This window comes from Cervus canadensis, chromosome 8 (assembly GCF_019320065.1).
Source record: "Cervus canadensis isolate Bull #8, Minnesota chromosome 8, ASM1932006v1, whole genome shotgun sequence".
Lineage (NCBI taxonomy): Eukaryota > Metazoa > Chordata > Mammalia > Artiodactyla > Cervidae > Cervus > Cervus canadensis.
Window position 1 is genome coordinate 37,483,673 of NC_057393.1, and position 27,326 is coordinate 37,510,998.

General features: G+C 44.7%; 1 protein-coding gene across 3 annotated transcripts in view; it reads right to left on the minus strand.

Annotated features, from left to right (window-relative positions):
- PCGF5 (polycomb group ring finger 5) overlaps positions 1-23,882 on the minus strand; it is a 118,551-nt gene extending 94,669 nt beyond the window's left edge. For 2 of the 3 annotated variants that reach the window (XM_043476025.1, XM_043476020.1), the window contains exon 1: positions 23,757-23,882. The gene's annotated coding sequence lies outside the window, so the exon portion shown is untranslated. The remainder of the gene's footprint in view (positions 1-23,756) is intronic. The other variant, XM_043476023.1, reaches the window with a different exon arrangement.
- Between the last annotated feature and the right edge of the window lie 3,444 nt (positions 23,883-27,326).

Consider the following 27,326-nt stretch of genomic DNA (forward strand, 5'->3'; position numbering starts at 1 on the left):
GGAGAAGCCCGTGCACCACAACTGGAGGGTCGTCCCCGCTATCCACAACTAGAGAAAGTCCGTGCACAGCAATGAAGACCCAAAATAAACAAAATTATAAAAAGCGGGGGTCACCTTTCAAATGCCACCTGCTAGAAGGTAAATAATGTAACACATCCAGCACTTAACACAATGCCTGGAGCACAGCGAGCCCTCACTAAACATCAGCAGTCACTGCAATGATAACACTGCCCGTGAGATTTTATTTTCCAAACATGGCTACACTAACATATACCTCCCACCTGAAAGGGCTCCTTCAGTGTGGTGCAGACATGCCTCCATCAAGCGTTATGCCTGTGAACCTTCCTCTTGAATCTGGGCAGGTCTGTGACCAGGTACAAGTGATTCTATGTGACTTCCAAGACTGGTTATAAAAGGTGACACAGCTTTCCTCTGGACCCTCCTCTCTTGAACCATGCTCCTTGGGAGCCCCAGGGGGCCACGTAACAAGTCTGGGTCCTTTGATGCCTCATGCTGGAGAATCCACACGGAGAGGTCACACAGAGAGAAGGACGCATCTGAGGAGCCCAGGTGTCTCAGACCAGGCACCAGTAAGCGAGCAAGCCTTAAGGCGATGCCACCCCAGCCTCTGAGCCCTCTGTCCTGATCCTGAATGGAATGGAGACAGGCCACACAGCCAACCAGAATCAAAATTCCTCACCCACAGAAACCACGAGAGGCCACAGATGATTGTTTTATATCAAGTTTGGGGTGGGTCTGTCAGTCTATCAGACGACCAGAGCACTGCCAATAATGACTCCCCGTTTGCTTCTAACAGAGAAACCACAGCATGTCACTCTTTTGTTTAAGAAGGATTCCAATGGACCGCAACATCATGCTGAGAATAAAAAGAATTGGGGAAGCTCCTCGGAGAACTGGGAGACTCGAGGGAGGGGCTGCCTCTCCTCCATCAATGAACCCCCAAGGCCTCAGCAGCTCACTTAGTAAGTAGCGTAACTGCGTGAGATGAGCCACACAGCATGGAAAAAAGTGAACAAGAAGATGCATTATGAAAACCATGTATTCAATAAGTATAGACCTCAGCAGCTCACTTAGTAAGTAGCGTAACTGCATGAGATGAGCCACACAGCATGGAAAAAAGTGAACAAGAAGATGCATTATGAAAACCATGTATTCAATAAGTATAGACTCCTTTCACCTGGTGCTGGACATCCTGTTGTCAAGCTACCTTCCCGTCACCTGCAGGAACCCACTGAGCTTTCTGACACACACAGTCCTGTGATGGACTTCAGACTCTGAAGCAATCCATGATCAGCAGGGGATGGGAGCAAGTGGATGAAAAAATGAATGAATTACCCCTGCCCCCAGTCTGTCCTCCATCAGACAATTCTAAGGCATGTTCCTGGAGGGTCACCTATGGGATCAAGTCCCAGCTATCCATAGTGGTCACCAAGTTGCTGAACAAATCTTGGCTCCAGTTTCCTTTCTTTCCTATTAACTCTTTCGAGGGGCCAATCCTTTTCTTTGGTATTACTACTCAATATAAACTAATTGTCCCATAAAGACTTGTTTTTGTTACTTAGAGGAACCCAGTTTAAGACTCACTTAAATTTGATTTAGTAAAATATGACTTATGTTCAACAATTTAATAACCCTATAAGGCAAGCTATCTTCTAGAAAGTGATAGAAATGATAAGAAAATAATACTGGGCTTTTCTTGCATAATTGTACTTTATGTTGTCCTTTAATTTTTGGCTTTTTTTTAAAAGAGAGAAGGTATCTAGTATTAGGTGACACTTTTCTCAAAGGTGTATTACTCCTTTCAATTCATGATCATAAATTTCTTATGGGCTTTTAATGCTTCCAAGTAATCCTACTACATATCCCTGGCTTGTTAAATCCCCCAAACCACCTTCCCCATCCTCATTCTCATCTGCTTTCCTATTCCACTAAGAAGATGGGAGCATCAGAAGAGAAGGGCCATACACTCCCACCACATTCACCCACCCTCTTCTTGCAACTCACCAATCTCCTACCAAAGTAGGTATCAACTCATGCCCTATAAACACACCATCCTTACTGCCCACCCAAAGACATTTCCCCATCAATTCTTAGCTCCCATCAGCATACAAACATGCCCCTAATGCTACCTCTAAAAAAATAAAAGCAAAGAAGGTTCTCTTGATGCCACTTTTCCTGAGAGCTGCCACCCCTTTTCAGCACATCTTCATTAGCATTGCCTCGCTCTTCATCTTATGTAATCCATCAGCAGCATCTCTCACAAAGAATCACTCCTTCTTCCTTGATATGCTTTCTTCACGCGCCCTCCAGGACACCACCCTGTCTTTGTCTGCCCCCATCTCCTTGGCTGATCATTCTCGGTGCGCTCTGCTGTTTCCTTCTTCCTCCCTGATCTCTGGATGGGGAGTGCCAAGGGTTCAATGCTTTGAGCAGAGAGAGAGAAGAGAAGAGGACATTCTGTTGGTGATCTCCTTCAGCCCAGGGCTTTAAATACCATCTGTACACTTCCAAGACCTCCCTCCCCTCCTCTCCAGATTCAGGCCCAACTGCATCCTCTGTGTATTAGTTTTCTACGGCTGTTGTAACTAACTGTCACAAATCTGGCCTTAGGACAACACAAGTATTATCTGATGGGGCTGCAGGTCAGATATGAGTTTCAGCGGGGTAAAAATCAGATGTCGGCAGGGCTGCGTTCCTTTCTCAAGACTCTTAGGGAAGATCTGTTTCTTTGCTGCTTCTGGTTTCTAGAGGCCACCACATTCCCTGGCCCACCGCCCCCTTCCTGTCTTCAAAGCGAGCCACACTGAGTCTCTCTGACCAGCTGATCCTTCCAGAGTCACATCTCCTTCTGGCCACCAAAGGAAAGGTTCTCCAACTTTAAGGACTCCTGTGATTAGGCTGGGCCCATTGGATAATCCAGGATAATCTCTCCACCTCTAGGTCCTTAATTTAATCACATCTGCAAAGTCCCTCTTGCTACCCAAGGTGGCATGTTCACAGGATCTGGAGATTACGATTTGGGCATGTTTGGGCTCCACTGCTCTGCCTCTCCAAATGGCTATCTAACAGACACAGTTACTATGTTCAAACTGAATTCCAATTCTCCCCCATCACAAATCTCCTCCACCCACAGCTTTCTACATCTTGGTTGGCTGCATCTTTTCAGTTGTTCAGGTCCCAGATGAGAGAATCATCCCTGACTTCTCTCTCTCATATCCCGCATCTAAAGCACAAAAAAGCAGACTTTATCTTCAAAATGGATCTAGAATCTGGCCACCTCTCGTCACCCCCACTAACACCGGCTGAAGCCACCACCACCTTGCATCAGAATTGTTGCTGTCACTTCCTAATTGCTGTCCAGCTTCTCCCCCTACAGTTCATTTTCAGAGCAGTCAACATGATCCTTCTAAAAATTAAGTTGACACATTGCTTTCTGATCAAAATGCTGCAAGGACTCCCTAGGTTACTGGGAATAAAAGCCAAAGCCCCTGATAGTCTCCACCCCAGTTGCCTTTCTGACCCCCTCCTTGTCATCCCTTGCTTTCTCCACTCCAGCCACACTGGCCACTTGCTGTCCTTCTAGCCCTCCAGATGGATTTCACTCGGGGCCTTGGCTCTCCTTGTTCTCTCTGCTGGAATACTCTTTCCCTGATACCTATGGCTATCTTCCTCAGTCCTTGTACTAGTTTTCTATTGCTGCTATGAGCAATTACTACAGAATCAGTGGCTTAAAACAACATCCATCTATAATCTGCTAGTTCTGTAGGTCTGAAGTCTGGGGACAGCAAGGCTCTGCTGGTCCCCTGCTCACGGTCTCACAAGGCCAAAATCAAGGTATCAGCAGGGCTGCGTTCCTTTCTGAAGGCTCTCGGTATTAGTATAAGCTTCCCTGATAGCTCAGTTGGTAAAGAATCCACCTGCAATGCAGGAGACCATGGTTCGATTCCTGGGTCAGGAAGATCCGCTGGAGAAGGGATAGGCTATCCACTCTAGTATTAGTATTAGTATGCTTCCAGGCTCATTCAGGTTGCTGGCCAGACTCAGGTTCTTGCAGCTGTAAGAGTGAGGTCCCATTTCCTCGCTAGTCACTGCTCCTCAAGGCTGCCCTCCCTTTTTTTCACTCTCCATGTAGCCCCTCTCCAGCACTGGCAGGCTGTACCTCCCTCACATTTGAATTGCTCCAAACTCAGCCACATCTCTGTGACCCAAACCACTCACTCTACTTTTAAGGGCCACCCAGATTATCCAGGACGATCCCTGTATTTTAAGGCCTGTAACTTTAATTAAAGCTGGAAAGTCCCTTTGCCATGGACCTTAACCTATTTACAGGTTCCAGGGATTAGAGCATGGACATCCTAGGAGGCATTCTGTCCGCCATGCCTCCTTTCCTGACCATGGCATTTATACTGCAACCCAGCTCTCCACTCCCCATCACAGTTCATCTCCTTTTCTTGCTCAATTTTCTCATTTTTCTATAGCTCTGACCAACTTTTAACAAATCATATAACAAATATGTACTATGCTTATTGATTATCATATGTATTCCCCTGGTATAAAGTAAACTCCTTTGGGTCAAGGATCTTTCTTTCATTCAATGCCAATCTAAAGACTAGCTAGAAGGCATGGAATAAGCACTTCTTGGATGAATAAATAAACTTATCCTGTCACTTTAACATTCTCTAACTCCATTTCCACAGATTGCTTTTAGTTTCGACAGTTCAAAAACACTTTAACAAAGATCTTGACTGGTGATGAGGAATATGGATAAATATCAAAGGACTGATCTCTTAACATTGCCCCACTGCTGAGGTGAATAGTATCTACAGAGGATGAGATGGCTGGATGGCATCACCGACTCAACGGGCATGAGTTTGAGTCAACTCCGGGAGTTGGTGATGGACAGGGAGGCCTGGCTGCTGCAATTCATGGGGTCGCAAAGAGTCGGACATGACTGAGCAACTGAACTGAACTCAGTTCTCACTAATAAAGACATCAATGTTTGCTGGATAAAAATGTTTATTATTGCTACAAAAATAGCAATGCTTTATTTTTTATGCTATTATCCAAATACATGGGCAAAACAAATTGAGTTGTTGAGTTCATCTGGTCTCAATATGCATAGAAAAATAAATGACTAAAATTGTCATAAATGATTTGTAAAAACCTCCAGAAATGCCTGTGTAGTGGGAAAAAGAAACATACTGGTTTGAGGAAGTACCATGAAGAAAGAAAGCACTGATACCCACTGATGTTTAAGACTGCCGACTGCCAGTCAGTAGGTTCAGGGTCAGAGGGATTATGACAAAGCAAGAGAGAAAAAATATTTCTTTTGAAGACCAAGTCATTTTAGAGATCAAATCCAAACTTCATAGAGAAGGCAACTGAGGCTCAGAGAGGGTAAGTGACTTGTCTTATCTCACACAGTGAGTCAGTGATCTGATAGTTTGGACATACAGTCTTACAGAATAGGGAAAGCAAAAGTGAAATTTTTGCAACCTCTCCAGGCATTTAAAATGTTCATTTAATGAGCTGATTCTCTGCTTCAAAGGGCTGGATCCAGCACAGATGCTGACAGACGGGGAGACTCTCCCTACCAGCCCTATGCTTCGCCCGACCAGGTCAAGATGCTAGAGAGCAGACAGGCCTAAGGGCATGGCGTGGCCGCAGGCCTTGCAACCTCAGAGCAAATGGAGGAGGGCCCCTTAGGACATCACCACACAGGGACAGGCTGATGGTGCCACACATCTGCGAAGTCAAGGGGCTGAGGAGGAAAATGGAACAACACCTCACTAGACTAACTATATGTTAATAGAGGAAAATAATTGTTACCTAAGGATCTTGACAAAATCTGGAAGTATTTATAGATGTGGACTTGTTGCCAGCAGAAAGGCAAAAAATGAAGGAAAGTATATTTTCAGAAAAGAAATAAGACATGTTTTGAATGGGGTTCTCACACAAACACAGAGGACAGCAAGAACTGATGCGAAATAGCTTCCAAATTTACCAAATCACCACCTTCTGCTTTCTGAATACCTACAACAGAAATGCAAAAGAGCACAATAATTCAGTTCTATATTTAAAACAAGAGACAAGAGCTATTTGTTTGGTGCTTCTTAAGACAGTCTCTCATTTACTTTCGAGCTTCTGGCAGTAAGAAAAAAAAAGTTGGGAAATTGGTTGATTAAGGCAATACACACAGAGTGATTTCCTCAATGAGTGCGCATCAATGTTATGAAGGAGGAGAAAATGAGTCTATTTTTGGAGTCACCAATCAACTTTTCTCTCCATGGATACAGGATGTATTTTATAACTTTCCAGAATCACAGATGATTCAAAATGACCTTGGTAATAATTGAGACTAAATCTCATATTTTATACATGAGGAAAATAAAGCTTACGGAGTTGGGGAGACTCTGACGCCACAGCCCTTTAATGACACATCACGACAGAACTAAGTCCCCTCACTCCTAAGGAAAAACGTAAAACTGTAACCTCCGAAAGAAAGTATCCCTCAATTATCTCTGGGTTTTATTCATTTGTAAATGACATGAAATTGTTTTGGCAGTTAAGATCTCCATAATGTTTCTACATGATTGAGAAAAACCTTTTCAAAATTAGAGTCTTATAACTTCAACACAACCTGAAAACGTCTATGTGTTTAATACGGGCCCTTAAGGTTTCACCCTATTTCCTACCAGTCAAGCAGGCCCATCTGAAAGAGAACAGATAAACCACGTGCGCTGTGTGCAGGAGTCTATGACATCCATTATCCTGGATATTTAATATTTATACTCTTTGATTTTTCTTTAACTTCCCTCCATTTTCATGTGGATAAGTATATATCTATGGAGCGGTTTAGTCATTAAGTTGTGTTCAACTCTTGTGACCCCACGGACTGTAGCCCACCAGGCTCCTCTATCCACGGGACTTTCCAGGCAAGAATACTGGAGTGGGTTGCCATTTCCTTCTCCAGGGGATCTTTCCGACCCAGGGATCAAACTTCGGTCTCCTGCACTGCAGGCGGATTCTTTACTGACTAAACTACCAGGGAAGCCCAACACACATATATACACACATGCACATATATGTGTATATTTGGAAAGATCTGTTAACTTGGATATGTGGTAGGGGTAGATCAGACTAAAACTTAAAGCAACACAATCGTTCATGTCATGTGCTACTAAGTGGAATTTACTTTCAAACCTCCAATCCAGCAAGAACAAAGTCTCGACACTTTACAGAGAAATCTCGTAAGGATTCATCCAGCATTTATTGTATGTGTCCACTATGTGCTGGGTCCTGTGGTATAAACTGGACATTCAAAGATCACATCCTTGCCCTCACTAAGTCAATAGTCTAGTAGAGACATGTGTGAACAGATGCTCGCTGTGGTGTGGTGGTGCATACAGCGGCTGGATGATGGAATAGTGGCGACAGGATGGAGGAAGATGACCAAATATCTTGGAGGTAAAGGGATAATGTCTGGAAAGGGGACAAAATTACCAGCAGGGCTTTTTAAGGGAAGAGACACTTTTTCCCAGGCAAAGACAAGGAATTGTTTTAGACGGAGGACTTGCCATGTGCAAAAACAGAGACAAGAAGTGGAATGGCCTAGTCAGGACGCAAGATGCAAGGTTCCACCTTCCCCACACCTGTACCCTCTGTAGCCAATGCCAGTCGGGCTCACTTTACATCTGTAATCACCTAGCTTAGGGACTGCCATGCTGCCCAGAGATCACAGTTCCTGTCCTGGGGCCATCTACTCTTCCCCATCCTAGACCACTCTTCCATACCTATATCTTCCTTCAAACTCCGATATCTTCTCCCCTGTCCTTGAGCTCAGCTAAGGAATGAGAAAAACTACTGTCCAGGGAAGTGACAGGTGATGAGGGTGGAGAAAAGGGAGGCCCAGGTCAGAGAGCTCTACAAGACACCCTGGAGACTGGACTCCATCCTCAGACTCTGTCCTCAGCCGTAGATTTACCTCCACAAACGAGGACTCTGGCAGGATGGCTGTGAGGAATAAGAGTGCAGGGAGTTCCAGTAAAGAAATTAACATGAATGAGAAGTAAGAAGGGTCTGACCCAAGTCAGAGTCTATGAAGCAGACAAGTTTATGTTAAGGAAATAAAATCAAAACCCTATTTTTGACTGAATGGTAGGGAGGTGGAAGAGAGGACTGCAATTTCTTAGCCACACAATTATATTTAATTTTAATCCACTGGTTTTAATGCTTATTGTTTCCCAAGACGTTGTAATTTACATAATTTTAATATACAGAAAACTGTGTCATCTGCTTCTAGGATCATCCTTGTAAGAATAACAAAACAAGTAACATCTGAACTGAACTAAGGCCTATGATTTTTGAGCAAATCAAGTCATCCATTGCCATCACCATTGGAAAATCCTGAGAATAACAACTGTTTCTTCACCAGGATGGTTAAGTAACTCAAGTTTTAGGACAAGTTAAGACAAAGTATAGGAGATACTGTAAATTTTCCTAAGTATTTGGCAAAGGATAAGGACTAGAATTCTGGCTATATGGAAACTTTGCAAATACATATATTTACAGGTAAACATATACATGGGCTTCCCACGTGGTTTTGTAGTAAAGAATCCACCTGCTAATGCAAGAGATGTGGCTTCAATCCATAGGTCGGGAAGATCCCCTGGAATCAGAAATGGCAACCCACTCCAGTATTCTTACCTGGGAAATCACATGGACAGAGAACCTCTGCAGGCTACAGGCCATGGGGTTGCAAAGAGCTGGAATGATTTAATGACTAAATAAAAACAAAACCTATACACAGGAAGTAAATGTATAGCCTTCCCCAGAGAAAACAAAGCATCAAAAAGTTTCTAATATAATTTCCCCATGATCTCTTAGTGAAAGGATATAGAAGACAGAAGGACCCTTGGGAAGAAAAACAAAAAAGAGAGAGACACTAACTTTGTATCTGTTCATCACTTCAAATATTTTTCCTGTTAGGTGACATATGGGTTTTAATGAAAAGGCTATTTTTTTCTTCTTAGGCATGTCCCCTCTGATAGCCACCTTTAGTCATCTCTGTGTGTGCACGTGCGCTTAGTCATGTCTGACTCTTTGCAACCCCATGGACGGTAGCCCACCAGGCTCCGCTGTCCATAGGATTTTCCAGGCTAGAATACTGGGGTAGGTCGCCATTTCCTTCTCCAAGGGATCTTCCTGATCCAGGGATCAAACCCACATCTCTTGCATCTCAGACATTGGCAGGCAGATTCTTTAACCCTAGCGCCACCTGGGAATCCCACAAAGTAGGTGCATTCACGCATAAAGGCTATGGATACTTCCTAAATTGCTACAAAGTCTACACATGAAGATCTTCACCTGTGAGTCACAGCAAGTGTGCAGAGCTTGAAACAGTGGTTCTTAATCCTATCTGCATGTTAGTGTTACTCAGGAAGTTTAAAATATATGTACACACATATATATATACACATATATATATCATATCTGGGCCCCACCCTAGACCAATGGTATCAGAAACACTATAGAGATAAGCCCTAGAAGACCCTAGGTGATTCCACAAAGCAATCAGAATTGAGAACCGGTAACCAGAACCTTGTTTCTTTAAGTGCAGTCTGAGAACCAACAGCATCCCCTGGGAGCTTAAAGGAAATGCAGAACCTCTGGTCCCACCTGAGAGCAAGTGAACTGGAATCTGCAATGAAATGCCATCCAGAGTAACATGTGTGTGCACAGTGAAGTGTGAGATGCACTGACCTAGAACAGGCTTGCACTAAGTGGGCAAGCTCTGAATAAGACTGATTGATGGGCTGAATCAATCCCTCACCTTAAAGGTCACACTCTGACCCCAGCGTACAAATGTATTAAATGTAAAGTACTTGCTCAGAAATCAGCCGGGACAGCTCCTTATAACCTGGACATGCTGCGAGAGGCAAGTCCTCCCCTGCATGGTGTGGGGCATGGCCTGATGTGAAATGGTCACAAGCATATCTCTGACATCTGATTCACAAGAACAGCTGAATCTAGAGGCAGGGAATGGGGTGGGGAAAGGTACAAAGGAAAGTAACTATGCCTGTAATTATTAATAATTAAAAAAATCGAAAGTTAGATTAAAAAGAAGTTCTCCCCTGAGGTCTAAACTTTCTCATCCACACAACAAACATTTCTCCTTTAAGGTATACAAAATCTCTCGTGATCAAAATCTAGTTCAACAAGACCTCTAACTTTGGGAAATTACATCATTCTGAAATTCCTTCATCTCTTGCTTGCTAGTCTCCTTCTAAGAATTTCCTCACAGAAAACTAGAGAGTTATAGAAACTGTTGGGGATCCCAGGTGCCAGTGGTGAACATCTGGTCAACCACAGCTGGGACCATCAGGGGCCAAACCTATTGGAGATAAAAGAACTTGAAGGCAACCTGAGGATACAGTGAATTTAGCCACCAGAGGCAATACCAAATGTAAAGAAATAACAAAATGTCATTAAGTTCAAATTTATTTGAGCTCTAAAATTACTCCACCAGAAATGCAAGATAAGACCAGCAATTTAATTAGTTTCTGCAAAACAAAAGGACACAATCCTGGCTTCCTGTACAGCCATTCTCACTATTCAGCCATCCAAACGACCTCTCCCGCGTCTCTTCTTTCTGTTCTACTCTTCTGACCCCAAAAAGACCACATTGGTTCAGAATTGAGACAGAGAAGATCAGACTGAAGCAGAAGCAGTGAGAGAGGACAGGAAGAAAAGAAGAAACATTTAAGAAGCAGAAGCAAGGGTGTTTAAACTACTTGGCTGGGAGTCAGCCCTCCCTATACATCAGACGCATCTGGGGTTCTTTGAAAAGTTATGGATCCCCTGGGGCCCACCCAAAGCCAAAGAAGCCAGAATCTCAGGAAGGCGGGAGTCATCTGAACTTTTTTAAAGCTCCCTCAAATGATTGTGAGACACAGTGATTCCAGAGGACTGGAGTCAGTCCTGAGGGAGGAGTCTAACTTTGAAACAGTGTTTCTTAACTTTTAATGTATATTTGTAAAAGCTCTGGATTCCATGTAAATCATTCTCTAACGTACTTATTAGCACTGGATTACTGTTTTTTCTTACTAGTTTTATTTTTGTCAATATAACTCATGCAAATTACTACCAGGCTTAAAATGAAAAGACAGCAGTAACCTCTCTTACATCTCCACTTACCCCCAAACTAACTTGCCAAAGGCAATCTACTCTAAAAATATTTAACTATTTCTCTTTTGATATTTAATTTTATATTCCTAAACAATATGCTTATACTGATATTTCTTGATTTACTTTTGACTTTCATTTAGTAATTAATAAAATTACCAATGTGTTATTAGACACTAGCTTATCCTCTCCCAGACTCCTATGATAGAGTGAAGTCAATATTTTTCCCCAACCTCTCTGGTAGTATGTATGGTCAGGGTTAATAAGGTATGTATCTCAGTATATTGCACCAGTCACTATTAAAATACTTCCACACCAGCTGGTGAATAACTGCTACCCGAGCTTCTCTTAGGCCCTTCCAGGGACCTTCTCCTGTCCCCATTATCCAGCAAACAAAATGCTAACGTCTGATACAGGAGGGAGCTTTTAGAGCAGTTCTCACTCCATATTGGAACCTATGTTCTGATGGGCTACCAGTTATGAAATATTTTGAATATTTTCCCTAGGTGTGGCCGTGTGATTAAATTTTTGTCACGGGAATATGAGGGCAAGTGAGCTCTGCCACTTGCAGACTTGAACTTTAAACTTTGCCCATCATTGCTCTTTCCCATTCCTGTGAGCTGCAGTGCACACAGGCTGCACTCACACAGGTGAGGACAAAGCCTTAGATCCTAAGGCTGAGAGGATGGCAGAGTCACAAGGTGGAAGGAACCTGGGTTCCTGAAGAGCTGCATGGAGCAGAGACATCGACCCGTGTGAAATGCTCTTCCATGAACTGTCACCCGAAGTAAATACAAATCTCACTCTATGTGCTTTTTCTTGTAAGACCATTTGATTTTTCTGGAGTTTACAATTGCCCTTTACTTTCCCCACTTAATAGGTCTTATAAATCAATAATTTATACCAAATACTCCATAGGAAATGGAAAGTCCCACTGAGGAATACCCCACGCTTGGTCATATGTAGCAGAGCAACTGTTGGTTTTGTTTTTGTTTTCTTTGGACACTGCCTGCTGGTAGATCTTCCTCCTGTTCTAAGCTGGATGGGCTCCTCTCCAGGTCTGCTGCACTACTGCCACCTTGAAATTTCACTATCATCCTAGAAGTCTCCTGTGTCTGACTCTGTTTCCAGAAGACTCTGTATTATTATTTCTTCATTGATACCCACATTTTTGTATCGATCCATAACGTCCTATAAAAAGATGCATAGAAAATAAACTTTTGAGACACTGCACATGCACAAAATGTCCATACTATATCTCCCACTTGATAGTTTGTTTGAAATTCTAGATTGAGGAAATCAGAATTCTGAAAGAATGAATCCATTGTTTCTCAGCTGCCACTCTAATTCCCAATTTTTTTGGATGTGATCTGTACCCCCCACCCCAGACAGGATTTAGCTCATTCCCATTTTCATTAGTATTCTAAAAATTTTCAATATTATGTCATTCAATGTTCAATGTCTTATACACACTCACTGTGGGGATCTTTTTTCATTCATTCACCTGGCTATCTTGTGAACTCTTTCAATCTACAAATGTATGTCTTCCAGTTCTGGGAACATAGCTTTAATATGTCTTTGCTAATTTCTTCTCCTTTACTTTTCCCTGTAATCTATAAAAAAATTTTTGCTTATTTTAATTAATTTTCATTTTATTTTTTATTTTTGTAGTCTCTGGAACTCATTAATATGATATAACATGTGATCAACTGACTAACTCTATTTTTTCCTCCTTTTTCTATCTCTGCTTTTATTTCTACTTTTTCTTCTGGTCCTTCAAATGATTTTTGCCATCTTATTTTTAATTAAGACCTATCTCGTATTGTCTAATTATTACCTTATAGCCCTGTTTCTATTTCATTAGTTACGGGTGGATTGGTTTTAATTATTTACATTTTCTTACTTTTGCATTTCTGTTGCCTCCATGATTTTTTTTCCTCATTTGTTCTGGCTCCTGCCTTTTCATTGCTGAATGGTTTCTTCAAACGTCTCGTATTCACTGACTTTAAATGGCAACCCAATCCAGTATTCTTGCCTGGAAAATTCCATTGACAGAGGAGCCTGGGGGGCTACAGTCCATGTGGTCACAAAGAGCCAGACACAAGTGAGTGTCTAGTTGCAAGTTCCATGTTCATAGAACAGAAGGAGTAGGGTGGTTGACTAGTAGTGGGTTCACCATAGGAAGACTGGGTAGTAAGTTTTCTCACTGTGGGAGAAACTATCAGTATATGGTAGGTCTTTTATTTTGGGGGGGTGTCGTTCATCTTGCCCAGAGAAGAGTCCTTCAATATCCTGCCCAGGTTAGTGATTACCTGGCTACCCTAAGATTGGGAATGACTTAAAAAGAACACCAGGTCTCACCGTTTGGTATGCACAATTTCATTAAATTACTGTTTTCAGTTGAGCATTTCACCCTTACCGTCTTTTTTTCTCCCTGTTATCCCTAAATCCAGAGCTGCTAATTTACCTTAATTTCTCCAAAGACAAAATATTCAGGACTTCCTCTTGCTATGTGGGGTGGGAGAAGCAAACTGTGAGTCTTGTTCCTTTTAGATTTTTCAATCAAACCCTTATTTCCAGTCCCATGCCCTGCTTCAGAGCCTCTAATTCCAAAGCACTTCTGGAATTCTGGGGGGTAAATTGGCCATTTCTTCCTAGTTTCTATTCCCAACCTCCTTTAAGGGCACTTAGTAGCACCTTTCTCCACTACACTAAGTCAGTTGCCACAGGTCTGTCTGATTTTCATCCTCCAAAAGTGTGCTGGTATCTCCCATCTCTAGTTTACCATCACTGCAACCGTGCCTCAAGAGGGACAGATTAATGTATGTTCAATCCACCAAACTGCTGAATCCCAATAACTCAATCCTACAACCACAAACTGCCCCCAAAGATGAGCCTTTATCAATTTTTGAAACACCCATGGCTTTTCTGTTTTTATAGACACATCTGATTAGCTAAGATGCTTTCTCAATTATTGTCACGTTTACCATCATTTTCTGTCTTCATCATAAAAACATAAAAAACGAAACAGATAATCCTTTTCTGGATACCAAAAAACTTCTGATTTATTGACTCATTAATTAAGCCTTAAAAGATGGCAGTATTTAGAACACTAGATTATAACGAAAGAAAATACAGTTTGTTTTCATGCAATAAAGCTGTTTTCACTGATTCTTGCCACTTCATATCGAGCCTATGGTGCCTGAACTGAAAGGCATTTGCCTCAATAATGTTCAAGTATTTCCAAGAAGACCTTTGACTACTGTACAAGTCATCATCAATACTGGAGTCTTAGTTATTTCATTTCTAAAAACAGGCAAAGGAGGAATGACCAGAATATTTAACAGATAATTGGGCAAGTTAAGTTTTCTCACATCCAAAGGATTACAACTTTCTGTGTTCCATTCAAAGGACAAAAATCTGACGGTTCTAAACCTGAAGATTATGATCTGTAAGGCTGAAAACTCAGGACTTATCCAAAACACTAAATTCATAGTTATAAGAAATAACTACCAAGTAAAACACTAATGTTACACTTTTGATCTAATTCCACTCAAAGAAGCACATATTTTGGACCTGTCAATGTTTATGACTGCCTCCTGCTACTACTCATAACTTCCCTGAAAAGAAAACCAAGCACCTAACAAAGAAAAAAGACTCTTGTGCAGGGGTGGGTGGGGAATGAAACTGTCCTATTTCTTGAGCTGGGAGGTAGTTCCATGGATGTTCACTTCTTAAATAATTCATTGAACTAGACATTTACATTTCAAAAGTTATATATATGTTATCTTTTGCATTAAAAAAAAAGAAAAAAAAAACCTTTTTAGCAGTTAAAAGAGAAATAGATAAAAAGGCAAATTTTTCATTTGTCATAAATGCAGTGCTTTAATCACACTTGGCCAGAACTGTTATACACACTGACGTGGCTAAAGGTAGAAAAGTCACCATGATTCACCTTCAGTGCCTAAACCAGGGTCCCACCAAAATTCAAAAGTCATTTCAGTTGTTTTATTTGAAACACTTTACTTTTAAAAAATTCTTAAACTTTGGAATGTTCCTTTTATCCCACATGGTAATGTTGATATCTTACATATGTATGACACTATTTATTTGCAAAGCACTTTCACATCAAATACCTGGGAGACAGGACAGGCATTGTGTTCTCCCATGCTGCAGATGAGAAAGCTGAGGCCAGTAATAGTTAATGAGTAAGGTCACTAACAGTGACAGAATCAGGACAAACTCCAAGTGCCGTATGTCCGATCAAAGGCTCCTTCAACATTTTATGAGGACAAAGAACTTTCCACTCTGAATTCAAAAACAGGTTATCAAAGGAGGTCTCTGGGATGGTACCAGTGAGTTTCTGGAGATTCCTGAGAGAGCGAGGACAGAACAACTCGGCATGGCTATGAAATCAACTAACTAAGGACTATGCTCACACCTTCTGAGTTACTTCACTCACTCCTGGTTAATGTAAAAATGCACCTGCTGCCTCAGAAGCTAGTTTAACTCCAACATAAACATGAGAGTTATGAGTGGTCTATAACCTGGGGTTTCAAGGGGAACAAATGCCTGTCTGACACTCACAGGGCTTCCAAAGAGGGGCGGGGCGGGGATAGCCCCCATCCACAGCCGTCTTCTTCCCCTGCACCATGCTTTGTCCACGGAGGTGGCGCCACTTATTTGGTTGGTTTGTGACACTGTGGCTCTGTTTCTCAATCTGCAAATGGATGGAGTTTTCCTATCAGAGAGATCGGGCATGAGAGATTTGGCCTCGTCTGCCTAAACAGTGAAAGGCAGAAACGGGTGTTTCTGCTCTGCAGCCTCAAACTTTCCATTCAGTAGGCTGTTCCAAAGTCCAGCCTAGGGTATACACAGTTTATAAGACCATTTTGGGCTTCCCACTGAGTTGTGTCTTCCAGCCTAGTCTTCATCAATAATAAAGTAAATTTTTTGACGATCAGCTGCTTCTCATCTATTTTTTAATTGGTAGGAAAGAAGGGGTGCTTTCCATGGGTCCTCCTCAGAGATGCCATCGCCTGCCTTTCAGTTAGAAGTCAGAGACTGTGGACATGACTCCACAGCCCTCCTCAGTGGGTTTCTGGGCTCACAAACACAGGTGCTCTAGAAGCAGGAAGCAAGCTGTATGGTGAGGAAGCATCCTAAGACTTTGTTCAGTGGATACTTTATTGCTCCTTCTATGCTGGAGGGCAACACTAATCTGAAATTCAGGGATTCTGATTCTTTCCAGGGAAACTCTGCCACACACACACACCTGTGATCTGGGGAGGGTCTTAGTTTTCCTAGAAAGCCTTTAAAAGATTTTAGCTTCCTCATCTTTTAAATGAAGGAATAAAATAACTTCCCTCTTTTAAGACACTTCCAACTTTATGAACCAAAAGCTCAGAAAGGATTTAATAAATGTATTCCAGAATTTTAAAAGCGTGTGTGTGTAGTGTATGTGTCATTTGACACCCTGTCCTCACAGTTCCTGGAGATCAGTGAAATTCTACATCATGGTTGTGTCTGGTTGTGTCACTTCACCATCCTCAGGTTCAGCCACACTCTGAATTCACATCATTGCTCATTACTGGTCTCTCCATCACAATGAGCTACTGCAAAAGTCCCGCAGGCCCTTCACCACCCAGCGCCGGACACCCTCCCCCTACACGCCAATCCTCCCTTTCCTTCGCTCTTGCTGAGCCAGCCACTACACATTCTACTCTCAGATCTCCAGCTCTTTCTCCCAGTCCAGCAACACTAGTTTCCCTCGCCTTCCTCCTCATCCCAGGACCCATATGGAGCTGGCAGTTTCAATGATACTCACACCATCTCCACTTCCAATTTTCTGAGTATTGCTGGAGAAAAATCATAAATACAGGGAAGACGCGTCATATCACAAGGCTAAGGTGAAGGCTTCTTAGCAACTTGTCAGGTCCTCCTCACCACCATGGGCTCTTGTCATGCTCAGATCCATTCCAAATCTTTCCCCCGCTCCTCCACCTCCCAGCTTTACCTCTCACTCTCAATATAGTTCAGCCAAGAAATTGGCCTTCTCTGTGTTTTTTTTTCTTTTTTTTAAAAAAAGAGGAACCAACCCATTTCAGATGCAATCACACTCTAAGTTTCCAACTCTCTTCTTTCAATCTCAGTTTCTTCTTGCCTTCATTTAATCTTTTCCCCTCCACGTCACATGTTCTTCCATGAATAACCACTTTTGTCATGATCAAATGATTTATTATTCAAAAGGGGGCTTTGTTTTAGAATAAAAACAGGTATTACTTGTCCAACTAACTGTAATATTTGTCCAAACACTATCCTACAACTGAACTGGGGTGACAGATGTGAACTGAGACTGTCTTGGGTAATCCGATACGTGGTCACCTTCTCCAGAGCCTTTCCCTCCTGCTCCAGGAGCACTAACTGCCTTCCTGCTCCCTCTCCTGAGCTTCAGTCTCTTCCTCTCTACTGACGGCCACTCAGTGCATAGCGCTCTTGGGCTTTTCTGACAGTTTTAAGAGTGTCCATTGGCCCCCTCATCACCTCAAGTCGTCGTCCTCTCATGTTCACAGTCCAATCCCCATTTACACTCACTCTGCATCCTTTCCACTCGGGCACCTCTCAGGTCCCTGGCTGACTTCCGTCTCCACTGCCCAAAGGACCCTGACCCTCGAAGGCCACTGACAACAGTCTCACTGACAATCCTAATGACCTTTCCCAAGTATTCAATCTCAGCATCTCTACCCTATTGGCCCCTCCAAATTCTCCTTCCTCAGCTTTCTTTATCCTAGCTTTTCCTTCTTCTCTTCCAGCTTTTCCTCTTGGCACCCTGTTAGCCTCTTTCATCTCCCTCTAAGCCCACAAACATGGTTTTTCTGAGCTCCATCCTGGCCTTTTTCCCTTGTCACTCACACTTGGAAACATTCTCACAGCTTCGGCATCCCGTCATAAGGATGCTCGCAATTCCATCTCTGTTTTTAACGGCTGCCATCCATTTGGACAATTCCATAGGCAGATGGAAATCAATATATCCAAATCCAAGCTTCCATTAATTAGACACATCTTCACTGACTGCACGCACTCACAGGTGCTTCACTAGTGGCCTTCTTGATGATTTCATTTTCCGCCATCACTATCCAAAGTCATTTAGCTTCAGTCTGACTTCTCCCTCAACTCCTTCATCCAATCAGACAACAGATCCCAATGCATTTATTATTTCTACAGTGTCTCATCCACCCAACTGCCCCTATTTTAACTTAGGTTCTCAGTGCTTTTCTTCTGGGAGCTATTTTAATAGCTTTCAAACTGGGACTAACCAGGACGCCTCCAATACAAATTGATTTCATAGAGCACAGCTTTCATCACATCATTCCCCCACTCAAACTACTGTTGATAGTTATCTACAGCCTACTGACCAGAGTCCTTAGCCCAGTGTTCAAGATGCTCACAACACGGTCCTACCTCTGCCATGCAGCCTGCTGTCCCACTCTTCTGCCTCAAGGATCCTCACCCATCAGCTTGACCACATTCCTCTCCAATCTTGGGTATGCTCATCTATCCTTTCCTTCAAGTCTTAGTATAGGTTGAGCCCTACATCTCTGCCAGTTGAAACTCTACCAATTCTTTAAAGCCTTGCTCAAGACTCCTTAATTAAAATTTCCCCATTTTTCCCCAGCTAGAAACAGTGTGTTCCTTCTCTAAAATCACAAAGCATTTACTTTACGCCTCTGTAACAGTTCCTCCATGTAATAAAGTCTGTGGTTACCTATCTTATGGGCTTCTCAGGTGGCACGAGTGGTAAAGAACCCGCCTGCCAATGCAGGAGATGTAAGAGACGCGGGTTCAATCGTGGGTTGGGAAGACCCACTGGAGGAGGGCATGGTAACCCACCTCAGTATTTCTGCCTAGAGAATCTGATGGACAGAGGAGTCCGGAGGTTGACAGTCCACAGGGTCACAAAGAGCCAGACACAAATGAAGCGACTTAGCTTGCATCTGTCTTAAGCTCCCTACATGCTTCCTAAGCCTCTCAAAGGAAGGGTGCCTATGTCTGATTAACTCATATACATCCTTATACTGCCTTATACCTAGTAAGATGAATGAGAGGCTAAAAGTTAACTTTGTATCTAGCATATAGCACATAAAATAATGAAAACATAGCTAAGATCATCAAAGCTAATTACACCAAATTCTTAGGAAGGCCTAGAAATTAACCATCTTTGCAGCTGCTCTTATTAGATCAAGGATATATGAATAATTTCAACTAAAACTGTAGGACGATTGTACATTCTTTTTTTCCTCTTTTTATTTTTTAAATTATGACAGTATGATAACCCATTTACAAGAGACTTAGAAAACACATAATGAAGTTACAGATAGTTCCACTATATATTACATTTTTTAAGTAGATAAACTAAGATTTGTAATTGGAGTTTCATTATCAAACTCTCAAAAATAGAATGAATATGCAAAAAAGCAGTAGGATACAGTAGATCTGAAAAGCACTATGAACCAATTCAACATAATTAAGATTTATACAATTTTGTCCCAAGAGGAGGATATAAATTATTTTCAAGTTCCCATAGACTATAAACTAGGAAACACTAGAACATATCCAGGAACTGTGTATTTTTTATCAGTTCCTTAAACTCTACAGTTAGAGAAGGCATTAGGGATCATTTAATTCCCCCCCTCCTAGGCCAATCACCAGTTCTGCAGTTGAGAAAACTGAAGCTTTAAGAAATTAAGTTGTTCTCTTGGTCGTATAAATCAGAAGTCAAAATATAACTTTCCATTTATTAAGGGCCTAGTACACACAAGGTAATTTACATACATTATCCCAGTCTTACAACAGTCCTTCAAGGTAGGCGGTATTACCCCCACTCAGAAATGAGAACATTCAAAAAGGTTAAGTAACTTGCTACAGACAGCCCTGCTTGTCAGAGACATAGCTGAGCTTCGGCCTCAACTCTGGCTGAGAAGTCTAGGCTTTTCCAATTTTTTTAATTGGAGGATAATTGTTTTACAATACTGTGTTAGTTTCTTTCGTACATCAACATGGACATACGAGCCATATATATGTCCCCTCCCTCTTGAACCTCCCTTGCTGTGGCAAAGGCAAAACCTTTACCAAGTGTCCTGAAATAGCCTTCTACTGTTTCTTCAGTGAATAATTACGCCAACTAAGCAAATGCATACACTTACAAGTTGTAAGCCATCTTACTTGAAATTGTGGAGGCATGAAAATTAAGCAACAGCTTCATTACCATAAAAGTTTTAAGGTTAATTACTGCCAACATCCTGACTTTCTTGTCAAAAACATTTTTAATCTGGAAAAGATACATGTTTTCCTGCTTTCTCAATTCTTAAACAAATTTTTTAACTTAAAATACACTTGTCTAACCACATTCAACAAGTATGTGTTGATCCCTTGGATGTCCAAGGCACAGGGGAGGGTACAAAGTTGAATACGACATCATTTCACTCTGAGAGTTCACCAGTAAGAGGCAGAGAATCCACTAACCACAACCACTCATCCCCAACTATGGGAGCTCTGGCTGATTCAAGGACTTCCAAACAATAAGTCAAGACACTTGAGTCTAATCCCAGTCCTGCTCCCCAGGCAAATCATCCCACTCTGCCTTAGTTTCCTCAGTAAAGGAACTGATAAAAAGGAATGAATTATGCCAACCAACTTTAAGGTCCCTTTTAGCTTTAAAATTCTGAGCTCACTCTTGAGATTACACTACTACAGAAAGGGAACTGCTGGAAGCCCACTCTTCTCTGGCAGTGAATTAGGAAGAACTGGGTTCTGAGAAGATTCCTACAATGTAAAGCTATGCCTCCAAAGTTTATCATTTATAATCAAAAAGTTTGCTAAAGTTTTTCCTGAGGGGAGGTAGTATGAAGCACGACATTCGAACCCTTCTTCCATTATATCACTGACATATTATAGTTTTTAATTCTTTACAATCCATTTAAAGTATTCAAATTAAAAATATACTTTAAAATAACTCCTTCTATCTATTCTCCTATGGAGTTAAGCTATGGACACTAACAACAACAGAGCTGAGGCCCCTGCCAGAGACGGAAATCTTGTATTCACTTAGTTAAATTAATACACCATATTAAGTGCTACCTACTAAGGACCATCCCAAACTGTGCTAAATTTGAGGTTGGTGCGCAGGCAGTGGGGAGGGAGGAAATAGAAATATCAGTATTTCAAATACCACTGGAAACATATAGTACTGTGGGAACTGATTTTGCCAATTTCCTTTCAATATCCTCTACTTCTCAACTAGCACAGGTATTATTTTTAATCATCCGTTAACCTCTACAGTTACACTTTCTCTTGACAAGGCTCCACATGCTTATCTTTCTTCATACTCGGCATCTTAGGATATACAGCTCAATCCACCTTGTGCTGTTAATTTAACACCACAGAGGAGGAAATGAATCAACCAAAAGAAAATTGGAAGGAAAAAAGTTAGAACTGTCCCATCTTAGTGCCTTGCCCACAAAAAGGTTACAGTTAAGTTCAACAGTCAAAGACAGACTCACCAAGAAATCAGGGAAAAGGAATTTATTCATTCACTAGTCAACAAATCCTGAGTGCCTACTATGCCAGGCACTGTTCCAGGTACTAGAGTTACAGCAGTAACAAACCAGGCGAAAACTCCTGCCACAGTAGAGCTTACGTTCTAGTGAAGAGGGACAGGACTTAAAGAACACCCAAAGAAAATCTTTTCAGATAGTGATTAAGTTCTATGAAGAAAATAAAATAGGCCTGGGGGTGGTCCCTGGGGTGAGGGGTGACAGGCCACTTAAATTAATCAAGAGGGCCTTGCTGAGTAAATGCCATTTGAGTTGAGCTCTAAATGATGAGAAACCTTTACTCAATCTTAAAAGCGTAGGGTGTGGTAGGAATGAATCAAGTTAGTCTTTAAGGGTGGTCACAGTGGTCAAAAGTTTTGAATTAATGGTAAACTAGGTTCTTGTAGGATTTGGCTTTAAAAAAAAAAAAAAAAAAAAAAAGCCCTAAACCTAAGCCTTTAAGTAGAACCCCTCTATTTAGGAACTACTTATTTTTAAGATCCACTAACTTTTAAACTCTCTGCTAATTACCCTGGCGGTACTTAAGTAGAGGCAATTACTAGAGGGATGCCTTCTAGTGAGTCCAAAACCTCACTTGACACCATGCAGATTCTAATGAGAGCGGACCCACACCTGCAGCGAACCAGTGCTCTCCACCGACTCATCAGCTCAGCCAGGTGGAATCTCGCAACTCTTCTAAGAACGGGAAACAAGCCTCGGGAAATCTGGGCAAACTGACACCCCTCCCCCTCTAAAGTTTCCCCAAACTGCGGGAGGAGGGGGGAAAAATAAACCCCATCCTTTTGCACTCTCTCCCCACCCCGGCCCTCCAGGCGTCACCGCCGCGGAAGGGCCGCGGTCCCCGGGGCAGAGGCACACGGCGAGTACGCGCGGGGTGTACCGCGCATGAATCATCGGCGCCCGGTCCGCGGGGCGATGATTCATTCACCGCCCCGGAGGTGGCCCACGGCCACACATTTCGGGCGTACGGGGACGGCCGCACACGCAGCTTCCTTAATATTAAACAAATGTTTCAAAGTACAAACGCCCGGAGCCAGAAATGTGTCGACCCAGGCCAGGCGGCGAGAAGGAAACTGCACGTTTCGGCCGCTGCCCGAGTGTTCCCGGGGTCGGGAGGGGCGCGCGGAGCACGTCCGTCCACCCGGCCGCCGACCCCCTTCCAGTCCCCGACCCCGCGGGCGCGCGGGCAGCACCCGCAGGGGGCGCGGCGGGCGCACAGGTGGGTCCCCGCCGGCCCGGCCTCCCGCCCCTCCCCGCCACTCGCGGAAGGCCGACGCGCCCTCGCCGACGCGCCGCCCGCTCGCCCCTTTCCTCTCCGTGACATCTTATATAATAACCCGAGCTAATCAAAACGGAAGCGACGCGCGCTGCCGGGGCCCGGTTCCCGGCTGCCACTGGATGCTCGCGCCCCGAGCCCCCGGCCCCCGAACTAGGCGCCAGAGCGCGCGGCTCCGGGGGAAGGGCCAGAGCGCCGCCTCGGCTCGTCCCTCCTCGGAGAAGGCGCTGCCGCTGCCGGTCCCCGTCAGGAAGCCGCGAGCGTCACAAACTGCGTCAGCTTCTTCAAACACGTTTCACGGGCTCCCTCCAGCCGGGGAGCCGGCCGCTGGGGCAGCGGGGCCGCGGCCCGAGCTGGCGGGAGCCCCTCCGGGGAGGAGAAAGTTCCTCGGGGCCCTCCCCTCGCCCGCGCTGCTCCCGGCCCCGCCGCGCCTCCAGCCCCTTTCCGCGCGACGCCCGCCCCGCCGCGCAGCCCGCCGGCCCGCCCCGATGGCAGGTTGGGCAACTTGTGACCCCAGAGCGTCCGGCGGCCCTCTCCCGCCCGTCCCGGCCCCCAGCCGCTCGGGGGCCTCCCCCCAGCCCGGCGGAATACAGCGACGCCAGAAACTTCCCCGGGCCGCGCCGGGCGGGGGAGCCGCCCGGGTCCCGGCGCATCGCCCTTACCTTGCTCTCGGGAGGCCACGAGCCGGGCGGGCCGCGCGGGGCGCGTGGTGCGCGAGCGCGCGCGCGTGGGGAGGTAGATGAGGGCGCCCGCGCCGGCGGGGGCGGGGCGGGGCCGCAGGGTGCGGGCGGGGCGGCGGGGGGGCGGCCGGGCGGGCGGGCGCGAGGAGAGCGGAGCCGGCGGCGGCGGCGACGGCGGGCGCGGGGCGAGCGCGCCGAGGGGGCGGAGGAGTTGCCGTGGGTTTGTTTACGCATTGCTGCCCGGCTCGGGGCACAGCCCGCACTCCCTGATTGGACACAAACTGGGGCACAGCCTCTCGCCGCCGCCCGCCAGGCCTCCTCGAGCAGCCGCCGCGCAGCTCCCGGAGCGCCCGGCCCGGCACGGCCCGCGGCGGCGTCCGGGCCTGGAGGGGACGAGCCGCGGCGGCGGCCGGGCATGGGGCCCACACGTGGGGCCGGGGCTCGCAGGCGCCCACCTGTAGGGGCCCGACCTTGGCAAGGAGAAATTCGAAACTTCTGAGGCTGGAGTCATCGTATCATCCAGCCATAGAAGCGTAGAAGGGGCACTACCCGCCCCCCCCCCCCCATACACAGATGGAAGTCGGAGGACGCTTGCCCTTGATGGGGAGAAGAGCAGCTCAAAGGTTGATATGCCCCTTTGGCGATGGTCAAGCTGAGACTTCCTGTCTGGTCTGTCCCTGGGAGATCGCAGTTCCTTCGCCTGTCTTCAGCTTCTCTTGTAAATCTGTCCTCTAGGTAGCATTCAAGTAGCCATCCCAGAAGTGACCTTGCCAAAAGACGCTCAAGATCCTCAGATGGCTCTTGGAGCCTCAAGTCCCATTTCCTTAGTCTCCGAGTCCTCTACAGCTGGGCCTCCGCCTTTCAGCCTCTTTTTCAGTGCCCAACCCTCACCCTCCAAACCCTTGTTACAAACCCTCAGATGCCTCTGTCCTTTCACAATTGCTTTTGATCCTGCTCTATGTTCTGCTAGAAAACCCATAGCCTCCTCGACCTGTCCAGCTAGCATCCTCTCAGCTTGTCCGCCGTCTATCCCTCTTGACCTTCTGACCTCTCTGCAGCCTCCTGACCCCTGGGCAGAATCCTCCTGTGTGGCTGCCATCAGCCTGACTTGAGGGTCAGTCATGTGCCCACTCTGTGCCCCCCACTAGGCTTTGGATTCTGAAGAACAGGAACCTGGTTTTTAATAGCAGGACTCGGGGGGTGGGAGAGATGATGCCTGGAGAAAAAAATTAAGCATCTGCAACTCTGCGGGACAACAAAAACTCAAAAGAGTCTCTATCAGGAGGGGCTCTTGATAGACCATCCACAAATCTTATCTTGCACAGAGCAAACACTTCCAAAAACCCAGAATGTCCTCCCAATTTGTCTGTGTCTCCACCTCACCACACCTGGCTAGGTGCCCTCTGTACCCAAAAGGGCACATAGTAACCCTTGGAAGAATAAAGCTGAGGTGTTCCTTAGGCTGAGGCTCAAGGTGATCAAAGTGAGTACAGTAAATCATGGAGGAATAGATGTGAATGGCCACAAACCCAGTCGTTTTACAGATAATTCCAACTCTGGCAGCCTCTGTGGATTTGTTCTCCAATCAAACACTGAAGAAGTGGCCCCTGACTCTTCCTAACTCTTGGAATGATTGGATTTCTTTCTCTCACTAGATGTGCTGTTTTCCCTGAGAAAGCTGTCTTTGAGCTCCAAGGGCCAATCCAAGTGAAAGTAAAGTCTTTGCCAGGTACTTCAGTCATGTTGGACTCTTTTTGACCCTATGGGCTGTAGCCCACCAGGCTCCTCTGTCCATGGGAGTTTCCAGGCAAGAATACCAAAGTGGGTTGCCATTTCCTCCTCCAGGGGGATGTTCCCGACCCAGGGATCAAACCTGTGTCTCTTACAGTCTTCTGTTGGCAGGTAGGTTCTTTACCACTAACCCCACCTGGGAACCCCAGGTACTTCAATAGTGATCTTTTAAAGCAGTGCATTAGTTACAAAGGGGCTTCCCAGGTGGCGCTAGTGGCAAAGAACCCATTTCCCAGTGCAAGAGAAGTACAGGATGTGGGTTTGATCCCTGGGTGGGGAAGATCCCCTGGAGGAGGGCATGGCAAACCACTCCAGTATTCTTGCCTGGAGAATCCCATGGACAGGGGAGCCTGGTGATTTATAGGCCATAGGGTCGCAAAGAGTCGGACACGACTGAAGCGACTTTGCTAGCAAGCATGCATGCACATTAGTTGCAAAGCTATTGAAAGAACTAGAATTACAAGCAGGAGAAGGTGAGGCAACCCCGATATCAGCAATTGCTAAGTCCATCTCCTCCCCTGGGGCTGGAGAGACTTAAGGGAGGAAGCTGCCAGGACCATGAAAAGGCTTGTCCAGTGGGAGCTGGAGCCATGAAGGAAGTGTAACTATTGCTGGAGATGATTCCCAAGCAGACAGAGGGGAAGAAATCCCCTGAGGGTGGGACAGGACAGGGTCAGAACCTCTCCAATAACAGATCATAACAGTGAAGTCAGAATGGCTCTGAGAGTGCTCTGGACTTGGGTGCCTCAGTTGGTTACCTCTAAGACTCTTCCTGTGGGCATTGGGTTCTGACCCAGGCAGTGCAGACTTTTTCTTTCCAAGCCCCAGAACTCTTTCTTTTTCTATTTGTCCTTTGGCTTCCAGGTCTCCTTCTGTCCTCTTCTCTACCATGACTCCCGTATGCTTCCTTTGTTTTGCTTACTTCTCTATCTCTGGCTCATATGTTTCTCCTTGTGTCCCCATAAACCTCCTCCTGACCTCTCTATTTCCCACTGAGCCTTTTCCCACCTCTGCCTGCCGTACTCTTTCCTGGGCAGGAGGGCAGCCTTCTTCTGCTTGAAGGAGATGAGCAGGTTCCTCTGTAGGTGATGCAATTCAGAACTATTATATTGTTGCTTCTCTAGACACTATGCTAGATACTTCACCTATGTTATCTCATTTAATCCTTACCTCACACCTACCTGCTGGGCACCACTTAATGGGACTTTGGTGGCTTCATAATTGCCCATCTGAGGAAAGGGTTTTGTGGTACAAGTCACCAGTGATACTGCTAATGGTCCTCTTAACCTTCCTCATCTTCAAGTGTCTCCCTCCACCCTTTTTTCTCCTTATCCTACATCTTTCCTTTTCAATAACACAAATATTTTTCCTAGATCTCAACCCTCAACAGTTTAATACATCTCCACTCTAAATCTCCAAAGATTGAAAATGGATATTTGAAGAAGGTTGCATTTCAGTTGGCTTTTGAAAGCTGGACAGGATTTCAATAGATGAAGATTGAGGAAGGACATTCTTGGTGGAACAGTAAACCATATGGTCCAAATTGACTTAAACACAGAGATAGCTATGAGATAAGGTCAGATTTCATAAATTTGTCTTTAGAGCTCAGTACTGTAAGACCACTCAGATATATCATATAATTCATGTAAATAGAATCATAACATTCTAAAGCCAGAAAGCAATCTAGACATTGTCTGACCCAAGATGTCCATTTTTAAGCAAACTGAGCCTTCAAAGACTTAGGTAAATGAAGTAGTTAAA